Below are 10,646 nucleotides of genomic sequence, written 5' to 3'. Positions count from 1 at the left end.
GTTCAAATATGTAACTATGAATAAATGTGATAGTGCAAAACATAAGCTATCGAAATATATTGATGAAGCAAGAGCGTCTATACATAAAATGTCTTATATTTGTCAACATTGTCTCTAATATCCTTCTATAGTTTAATTTGAAAGGTAAGATTGGGGCTATCAAGTCTAAGATAAATGAGATTGGTGGAGATTATGATTTATTCAAGGATAGTGGTGGTAAATAATGAATCAAAGTTGGTGAGTTACAGGTTGATTTATTATTTGTTCAAACATAAAAATAAGATATAGTCAAAACTTTTAGGTTGGCAAGGAATTGGTCATGGTCTAGTTAGAGAATATTTTCATAATTATTTCTGCTAGAAGAATGTCACTATCAACCTTTGGACTGGTCATCATAATTTGGTTTACTATCACAACATGAAACTTTGTGTACTTGAATGATTTTTTTTAGATACTTGGAAGAAGAGTCTTTCAATTATAAAATAGAGGTACAAGAAGAAAAAAGAAGTGAAGTATGTTATTTTTAATTGATTACTAGAGTGATGTTGTGTGGTCCTTTACCATTTTTGGAAAAAAGGGGGAAATAAAGTGTAGGAGAAAAAAAAACATAATCATCTAACTCAAGGGTAGTTTTAAGTTTTTGGCTTTTCGGAAGTATTCAAAATTTTTATTTTTATTGTGTTTTACTATTAGCACCAAAGTGGTGATTATTGAGATGTTGATGTTAGGATTATTTTCATTGATGTCAAAACCTAAGGATTAGATGGTTGTGCTCCAAGTATTGTAATAACAAATATATTTTGTGTAGTATACTATGATAATGAATAATGTGGATAAATGTCCCTACTCTAATGGTGATGTATTTTTTTGGCACATCTATGGTATTCAGTAAAGGAAAAACATATGAAGATTGGATAAATTTCATTGATTATTATATTTAGAGTTTATTATGGGTTCCTCTTCCATCTAGACATACATCCACTATATTAAAATATTTTGGTATGTCAGTTTAATTCAGTTTTGGATGGATGCTACTTGGTGTTATCCTTAAATTGATGTTTATTTTTAGTGGATCAAGACATGGTCTTGGTTGTGGCATTCCCAACAGACCCAAAGTATTTTACCTTTTGGTATTTGTGTTATGTAACACGCTTGCCTTATGTATGAACTATCTTTAGGTCCCATGGTAGCGTGGTATGGAGTGCTCATATGTGCAACTTATTTATTAGGTCAAGAGCTAATGTAGTATATATATAGGTAGGTATGTACATATGTACCATCTTAAATTGGAAGCACTTTAATTTAATGATAGTTTAGCACCTATTTAGTGAGATTGAATGCTAGAGCTACATTTAATTTGCATTGTCCCATTCCTCCTCATCTCTTCTCATTCTTCCTAAATAGAATCAGGGTAGGACCTAATAGATCCTCCTTGGTTTTCCTATTTCATGGTGCAAAGCTTGAGGTAGGACCTATCCACTTAGGTCCTCCCTTTCCTTCCTTAAATCTCTCAAAATTTCTTTTTTTGGATTGAAATTGGGTCTTCTTAAGATCTACACCTGATTTCCCAAAATTAAGACTTGTTTTGTGACCCCAAAGGAATCCTAGGTTTTTAGACCTAGGAATTAGGGTTGTTGTTCATCATTAATGATGCAGTGCATCCTTGACAGGGACCCATTTTTGGGTCCCCTTCTTAGGCATTGTGTTGGTGTAGATATGAGCTATGGTTTTGGTATGCTTAGTTGGTGGGAGAAAGTTTATTTTGAGCCCTTTATAAGCCCATACATTTGCCTCATTTTCCATTTACCATGCATTCAATCATTCATATGCACAAGCACTCAAACATTCAAGTACTCAAGCCTTAAAGCATTCAAATGCTCAAGCATTAAAGTCATTGATGAAGGGCCACACCACCCTACCAACTCATAACTAAGAATGCAAGATCCAATATCAAATCAGAACTCTTTATTCATAAAATAACTATTACATGCAATGTGTCAGGCTGTAAGGCCTTCCTAGTTATGGCCAAATACAATAGCAATTACAATAATAGTTCTACAATATCCCTCAAGATCCAATCCAAACCCAAGCTTGTCCAGATCCACACTCTGGTAGAAACCTCCAAGATCTCAACTTGTGCTCGCAAGCCACCAAGCAACCTCCTTGTTTCTAAACTACAGCCACGAGCTCTTCTCAAACTGCATCCAAGATCCTACTGTAAACTACCTCACATTCGACACTCTATTCACACTCACAACTCCACCACAATCCTATTGTAAACTACTTCACATTCGACACTCTATTCATAGACTCAGGAAAAAATTGCCCTTTGCTTCCTCCCTCTCTCCAAGCTTCTACTATGAAGAGTTCACACCTTGAAGCCTTCACACCTTCCAACTTTCACAACTTGAAGCTTGACCTTCCAAAGCTTGATTAGAAATGCTCATATGCCTTGCTTAAATAGGCACTTACCACCCAATGCATGATTTATCCACAACCTTCTAGAATTCCTCCTACACAATATCCACAACCTTCTACAATATCCACAACTTTCTAGAATTCCACCTAAATACAATTAAGCACCACCATGTGGCCCAATTAGAAAATTACATTTCTTTTATGGATCACAACAAATATTAAATACATGAGTTAAGGAACTTTCCACAAGCTTCTAAGATGTCACCTACACACTTCGATACATGGAATGACAACCATTTTTATTTTATTTTTCTATTACGCCACCTATGCACCTCGTAAATAGAAATGCCTTTTTTAAATTCTTTTTTTCTCCTTTTTCCCTTATTTTATTTTTTATTATTTTTCATTCTATTTTCATCACTTTCTCTCTCCTTTGCAATTTTTTAAGAAATATTTATAAAAAAAAAAATTTCCCCCATGCAAGATGCTCTTGCATCAGTCATCTTCAAGTACATTCAAGGAGATCCTTTTGTAATCAATTAAAGAGGAGATCTCTCACATTCAAGGTTTTTTCAAAGAGCTTCAAGGACTTCATTTGGAATCTTCATCATCTCTTTCATGTTCATGCCATAACCTTTCATACACTTCATTTGTAATAATAGAGCTAGTCATCAAGAGAAGGCTTCTACATTCACATCGTCTTGATCCATTCAATTGGTATAGTGAGCTCATTAGATTCATTTTGATAAATACTACTATTTTAAGGTGAACTTGTGCATTTACTTTACATTTAACTATTTCAATTTCAAGGTTTATGTCTAGACTGGGGTTTGGACAAGGTAAACCCCAGTCAATAAAATAAAACTATTTTTCTTGTAGGTTAGTACAAATCTCAAAAGGAAGTACAGAGCACAAATTTATATACCCTTTTTGTAAACCTTCAAAGATTAAAAAAATATTTCACGACTGGACATTGAAAACCAGGAACACAATGTGACCTTGATTTTACTTTAGATTAATCATGCTTCTCCATTTGAACCTTCTCCTCTATTTTGACCTTGACAATGAGCTAAACAATTTATGGGTTTGTAGATCTCATAGTCTTAGTACCCAACATGAGGGTTTTGGCAGTTTTGGAGATCATCCAATAACCCATTTATAGGTTTGTACTTCTCAAGGTGAGTATTCTTTTCTTTTCTATTTGAATACACATTTCTATTTCTCTACATTCAACCTTTATATTGCATATCCATCTTCATAAAACCATATCTTTGTGGAGGTGAAGGAGAAGTAATTTACACTTTTGTATTAAGTTACAAAGTGACACTTCATCTTATGTTAATAGGGCCTATATTAGGAGGAGAATTTTAGTTTTTACCCTTCATTTGTGCATAGGGTAGTGGATTGATTCCCTCCTACACATTTTGGTGAACTTGACAATGTCAAGTCTTTCTTTTATGGTGTTATATTCCCCCTTGTATTTTCTCATGTGCTCACCTTAATTATACATGTTCATGAACCTAATTAAATCAACTCTTTCTTTTGTGGTGATAGATTCCTTTTGAATTCTATTAGGTTCTCAACTTGATGCAGGAGCATCCTAGGTTGCCTTGTTATCTTGCTCAGTTTTTATTCATTTTCCACGTTGATGCTGAGTTACTATAGCTCTAATGGATGTCAAGTTACTGTAGCTCTAATGGATGTTGAGTTATTGTAGCTCTAGTGGATGCCAAGTTACTATGGCTCTAATGGATGTCGAGTTGTTGTATCTCCAGTGGATGTTGAGTTACTGTAGCTCTAGTGCATGTCGAGTTACTATAGTTGTAATGGATGTCAAGATATTGTAGCTCTAGTGGATGCTAAGTTAATGTAGCTCTAATGGATGTCGAGTTACTATAGCTCTATTAGATGTCAAGTTACTGTAGTAATCTAGTGTTGACTGAGTGTTCCTTCATGTGTCGAGTTACCCAATGTATGTCGAGTGACTCTTAATGTGCTGAGTTACCTAGTGTATGCTGAGTGACCCTTCATGTGCTGAGTTTTCCTGTTCATGTCGAGAGTCAGCATTTGGACATGATTTTTGTGAACCAACTTGCAGGATTTATTTTAATCATGACATTTATGTTAAGATCATTTCTTGGGATGTGTCTAGATTGTTTTTGGGTTGGCCTTCCTCTTATGTAATGTTCTATAATGATCTGTAAGTCATTTTGACAAGTATATATAGAGTGTTGTGGCTTAGAGTTAGGCAATTTTTGGGAGGAATTTGGGAGCAAAATTGGAAAGTGTGAATTTACTACTGGATCTTTGAATATGAATGTATTTTGTATCTGGTCGTAACCTAGAAGGCCTTACAGTTGGCCATGTATGTTGAATATTTGATGAATTAATAAGTGTTTTCTCCTCTTCCTCCTTTGGTTTTTGTTCTGTGTGTTGTATTTCCACTGTGTTAACTCTTGCAAGGTGGTTTGGGTAGCTGGGTGTGCTTTTGGCCCTAGTTATTCACCCCTCCCTACATCACAACTTCACTACACATTTTGGTCAATGTGTTTGTGACAACTCTTTCTTGTATTTTGGAAGTTAGATTTTTCTATCTTGTGGAGTTATATAGCTTTCTCTCTTCTTTGTGCATCTAGATATACCTTTTTTTTCATTAATATCATTTAGATATTTTTAGATAGATCTCTTTGTCATGGATGTTCGAACATTGAGTATATACTTTTCATTCTTTATTGCTCAAATGTTTATTGGGTCTTGCATACATTTCAATGACACGATGATTAGTTGGATCTACTTTATATGCATTTATTTTCCCCTCATGTTGCATACATTATTTAAAATATCATTCCCGTATCTTTCACATACAACATCAACTTCCTATTGAATTAGCTTTACAATGTGATCTCCCTCTTTATGGAGATGAGTGGAAGATTGATATTGACCCTTCTCCTAATTTAGGACTTGACTATAAGGATACATTGGTTAAATGTGATCCTATATCTTCTCGTACCTATACAATTTCCACTTTAATTCATGACTATTCCTCTTCTATACTAAGATTTATTGATAGAGATGTTCCTTTCATTGACAATATCAGTATTTGAGACAAACCTCTAGATATGATGTTGACTATTCTCTTCCACATGAAAAAGATAACATGATATTTCAAACCTTTTTCTTATCATGACAAATTGATGTTTCTTCTCCTAACATATATCCTTCTCTTAGTGATATTTTAGATCAAGAAGAAGAAATCATAAATACTTTTATCAATATCATATTTCCTTCACTTGATGCTCATAGTACAAAGGAACCATTAATGGAAATCCACAATCTCTATTCTAAGGATTCCTTGGAAATAAAGGATAGTGGATATCTCCTTAATGATTATCACTTCTACTGATGCATCTATGGAAAGACAGATCTAATCAAGTTCAACCTATCTGTATTTTCAAAGGTTACCCTTCCTCAAATAAACCCCTTCTCAACCTCAAAGGTTGTCCTGAAATAACTATTAAGGGGATATCTAGCAATCCTTTGTATTATCACATGGTATATCTCACTAGATCATACAAGGAATAATCCTCAACCTAGTACTTCTCTACCACCTTCTCAATGTGCTCTTCCTCCTCCACCTTGTCTTTTTCAATATCTTGGGATGGATTTGATTTTGTATTGCAATTACGTTATAACTTTTCCAAGTTTTCTCTTTTGAAACTTCTTCAAACATCTCCTTTATATTATGAAGCCTTGAAAAAATATTTAGCCGCTCTCTCAACTCCACGTCCTAATTAAGATACCATCAATGGCTTTTTACAATGCATGAATGCTACCCTCATCCTCCCTCCAATTTTGTTGGTTAATGATGACTTGCCTCCTAAGGAGATTCAGGATCACTATCAATCTCTTATGCTAGTTGTTTCTATTCATAAAAATACCATACATCGCACATTTATTGACAATTTCTCTGGTTTGCATGTCTATAGTATGGATATGCTAAATGTTATACATGTTGATGTCACATCCATTCAACCTGATAACGTTCCTATTCAAGGATTTAATAATATTGCTAAGAGAAATTTGGGCATTAATAAGTTGAATATTTTCTTAATATATTTTTCATAACTTCTTATTGACCAATGGTTGAAATTTGTATAATTTAGTGGCATTTCCATTTGCAAAATTTAAAAATTGACAAGGTGGGTGTTGGGAGCTTTTGGAGCCTACCTTCACCTTAAATGGATCCAAAATTCTATAAAAATCCAAATTATTAAGCATTACATTGAATGACAAAGAATCTCCTATAGAATAGGGCATCCAAGAGCATTTCTGTGTTTTTTAGTTTGGGAGTAAAGAGAGAGTTTAAGTGGTCTTACATGGACACATATTTTTAGCTTTCTATAAGAGGTGTTGTAATAGATATTAATGGGGATTCTAAAATGAAATTCAAATTCAAATGAGGTGGGAATCCTATTTGGGTGTACTATTGTTGGGTCACTAAATGAAATGAAATGAAATGCAAAGGTTGATACTTGATATATACATTGGTGGACTTCTTATTTCATTATTAGTTGGTTGATACCTATGGATTGGATGGTTGAGATCTAAGTATTGTACATATCTAATATATTTTATGTAGAATACTATGATAATGAATTATGTGGATAAATGTCTCTACTCTAATGGTGATTTTTTTTTTGGGTACATCTATGGTATTCAATGAATGCAAAAATACGAAGATTGGATGGATTTTATTGGTTGTTATATTTAAAGTTTTTCATGGGTATCTCTTCTACCTAGACATTCATGCATTATATTAAAATAGTTTGGTATGTCAGTTTAATTCAGTTTTAGATGCATGCTACTCAGTGTTATCCTTAAATTGATATTAAATTTTAGGAGATCAAGACATGGTCTTGGTTGTGGCATTCACAAACAACCCAAAATATTTTACCTTTTGGTATTTGTGTTATGTACCAAGCTTACCTTATGTATGAACCATTTTTAGCTCCCATGGTAGCGTGATATGGAGTTCTCATATGTGCGACTTATTTTTTAGGTCTAGAACTGATGTAATATACATCTCAAGATATATATAGGTATGTATATGTATGCATGTTCATATGTACCATCTTAAATTAGAAGAACTTTAATTTAATGATGGTTTAGCACCTATTTAGTGAGATTTAATGCTAGACTTGCATTTAATTTGTATTCTCCCATTCCTTCTCATCTATTCTCATTCCTCCTAGACAAAATTATGGTAGGACCTAATAGATCCTCCTTGGTTTTCCTATTTCATGGTGCAAATCTTGAGGTGGGACCTATCTACTTAGGTCCTCCATATCCTTCCTTCAATCACTCAAAATCTCTTTTCTTAACTGAAATTGGGTTTTCTCAAGATTTACACTCGATTTCCTAAAATTGAGACCTGTTCCGCAACCCCAAGGGTATCCTAGGGTTTTTGGACCTAGGAATCAAGGATGTTGTTCATCATCAATGATGTAGTGCATCCTTGATAAGGACCTATCTTTGGGTCCCCTTCTTAGGAATTGTGTTGGGGTAGATATGAGCTTTGATTTTGGTATGGTCAGTTTACAGGAGAAATTCTAGTTTGATCCCTTTATAAACCCATCCATTTGCCTCATTTTGCATTTACCCCACATTTTATCATTCAGATGCACAAGAACTCAAGCCTTCAAGCATTCAAGTGTTCAATCATTCAAGAACTCAAGCCATCTTCAAGTACATTCAAGGAGATCCTTTTGTAAGCCATTGGAGAGGAGATCTATTGCATTCAAGGTTCTTTCAAAGAGCTTCAAGGAATTCATTTGGAGGTTGAATCATCTCTTTTATGTTCGTTCCATAACCTTTCAAGACCAGGCTTCCTTTATTTAGCAGAGCTTGTCATCAAGAGAAGGCTTCTACATTCACATCATCTTGATCCATTCAATTGGTATAGTCATTTTAATTATTTCAATTTAAAGGTTAATTTCTGAACTGGGGTTTGGCCAAGGTAAACCCCAATCAATAAAATAAAACCATCATTCTTGTAGGTTACAAATCTCAAAAGGAAGTACAAAGCATAGATTTATATACCCTTTTTGCAAAAAATTTGAAATACCAAAATTATTTTGTAATCAGACATTGAAAACTAGGAACATAATGTGACCTTGATTTTATATTAGATTAATCCTACTGCTCCATTTCAAACTTCTCCTCTATTTTGATCCTGACAGAGAGCTAAACAATTTTTGGGTTTTGTAGATCTCATAGTTTTAGTACCCTAAGTGAGGGTTTTGGCAGTTTTTTAGATTATCTGACAACATATTTATAAGTTTTTACTTTACAAGGTGGGTATTATTTACTTTTCTATTTGAATATGAATTTCCATTTCTCTACATTCAACCTTGATATTGCATAACCATCTTCATAAAACCCTATCTTTGTGGAGGTGAGGGAGTAGTAATTCTAAGTAATTCACACTTTTGTATTGGGTTGTGAATTGACACTTCATCTTGTGTTAATAGGGCCTATATTAGGAGGTGAGTCTTGGTTTTCACCCTTCATTTGTGCATAGGGTAGTGGATTGATTTCCCCCCCTACACATTTTGGTGAACTTGATAGTGTCAAGTCTTTCTTTTGTGGTGTTATATAATTACCCCTTCCATTTTCTCATGTGCTCACCTTCACTGTATATTTTCGTGAACTTTATTGCGTCAACTATTTCTTTTGTGGTGATAAATTCCCTTTGAATTCTATTGTGTTCTCACTATGGATATCTAGTGATCCTTTGGATTATCACATGGTATCTCACACTAGATCATACAAGGAAAAATCCTCAACCTAGTACGTCTCTATCACCTTCTCAATGTGTTCTTCCTCCTCCACCTTATCTTTCTCAATATCTTAGAATGGATTTGATTTTGTATCACAATTATGTTATAACCATGCAATATTTTCACTTTTGAAACTTCTTCAAACATCTCCTTCATATTATGAAGCCTTGAAAATTTCTTTAGCCACTCTCCCAATTCCATGTCCTAATTAAGATATCATTAGTGCCTTTTTACAATGCATGAATGCTACACTCATCCTACCTCCAATTTTTTTTAATGATGATGACTTGCCTTAAGGAAATTTAGGATCACTATGAATCTCTTATGGTAGTTGTTTCTATTCATAAAAATACCATAAACCAGACATTGATTGATAAATTATTTGGTTTACCTATCTATAGTATGGATATGTTAAAGGCTATACAAGTTGGTCTCACATCCATTAAACTTGATAACATTCCTATTCAAGGATTTGATAATATTTCTAAGAGAAATTTGCGTATTATAAGACTATGTGTTAAAGTTGGTCCAATAATATTGGATACTCCTATGAATATTATGCATAGAGCCCTCAATTATAACACTCTTTTTGGAAGACCTTGGTTGCATTTTATGCATGGTGTTCCTTCTACTTTTGATCACAAGGCTAGGCTTCTTTTATAGCTATTATGTATACCCTTCATGTTGATGATGTGCATAATCCTTGTTTAAATGCAAAATATGCTCAGGTTACACTCAAACACAAGTAGTGAAGGAGCCTAAAACTAAAGACGAACCTAAAAAGAAAGAAGAACCCTCTTCTTCGACTATATTTGAAGATGATTAGGGATATTTATATTTCACACCAACTTTTATAGGAGAATATAGAATTAATGACCTTTCATTCATGAAATCTTGACCAACTCCTCTTTCTAATAATTTTTTTACTACTTTGACTCACGATTAATCTATCAAACCAGGTGCAATATCTTATTTTCATGGGTTCACTAAGAATAATATTAGTAAACAAAAACAAGGCAGCCACATGCCCTTAGATAAATGGGGGGCATAAGCATTCTTCAAACACCATTGTTAATCATGCATTAGGATGTGTATGAAAAAGTGTTCAATACCATTCTTTGTCCACATCCTCTCCTTTCTCATCTAATATATCCTTTCCTACTAATCAAGAATTTTTTTTGGTAGAACTTCTTCATGCAAAGGTGATTAATAGACCTCAGCATATAAATAAACATAATAAATAATTTATGAATCTTCCATTTTGCATGTATCATTATTATCATGATCACTCTACTAATGATTATCAATATTTATATTATAAGATTCAACAACTCATTAATAATTATGTTATTTGTATTTATTCAATCCCAATTTCTTTAAATAACATCT

Source organism: Cupressus sempervirens, chromosome 6 (assembly GCF_028749045.1).
Source record: "Cupressus sempervirens isolate cs-2001-9-10 chromosome 6, ASM2874904v1, whole genome shotgun sequence".
Taxonomy (NCBI): domain Eukaryota; kingdom Viridiplantae; phylum Streptophyta; class Pinopsida; order Cupressales; family Cupressaceae; genus Cupressus; species Cupressus sempervirens.
The sequence above is the reverse complement of the archived record's forward strand: the minus strand, read 5'-3'. Positions refer to the sequence as shown.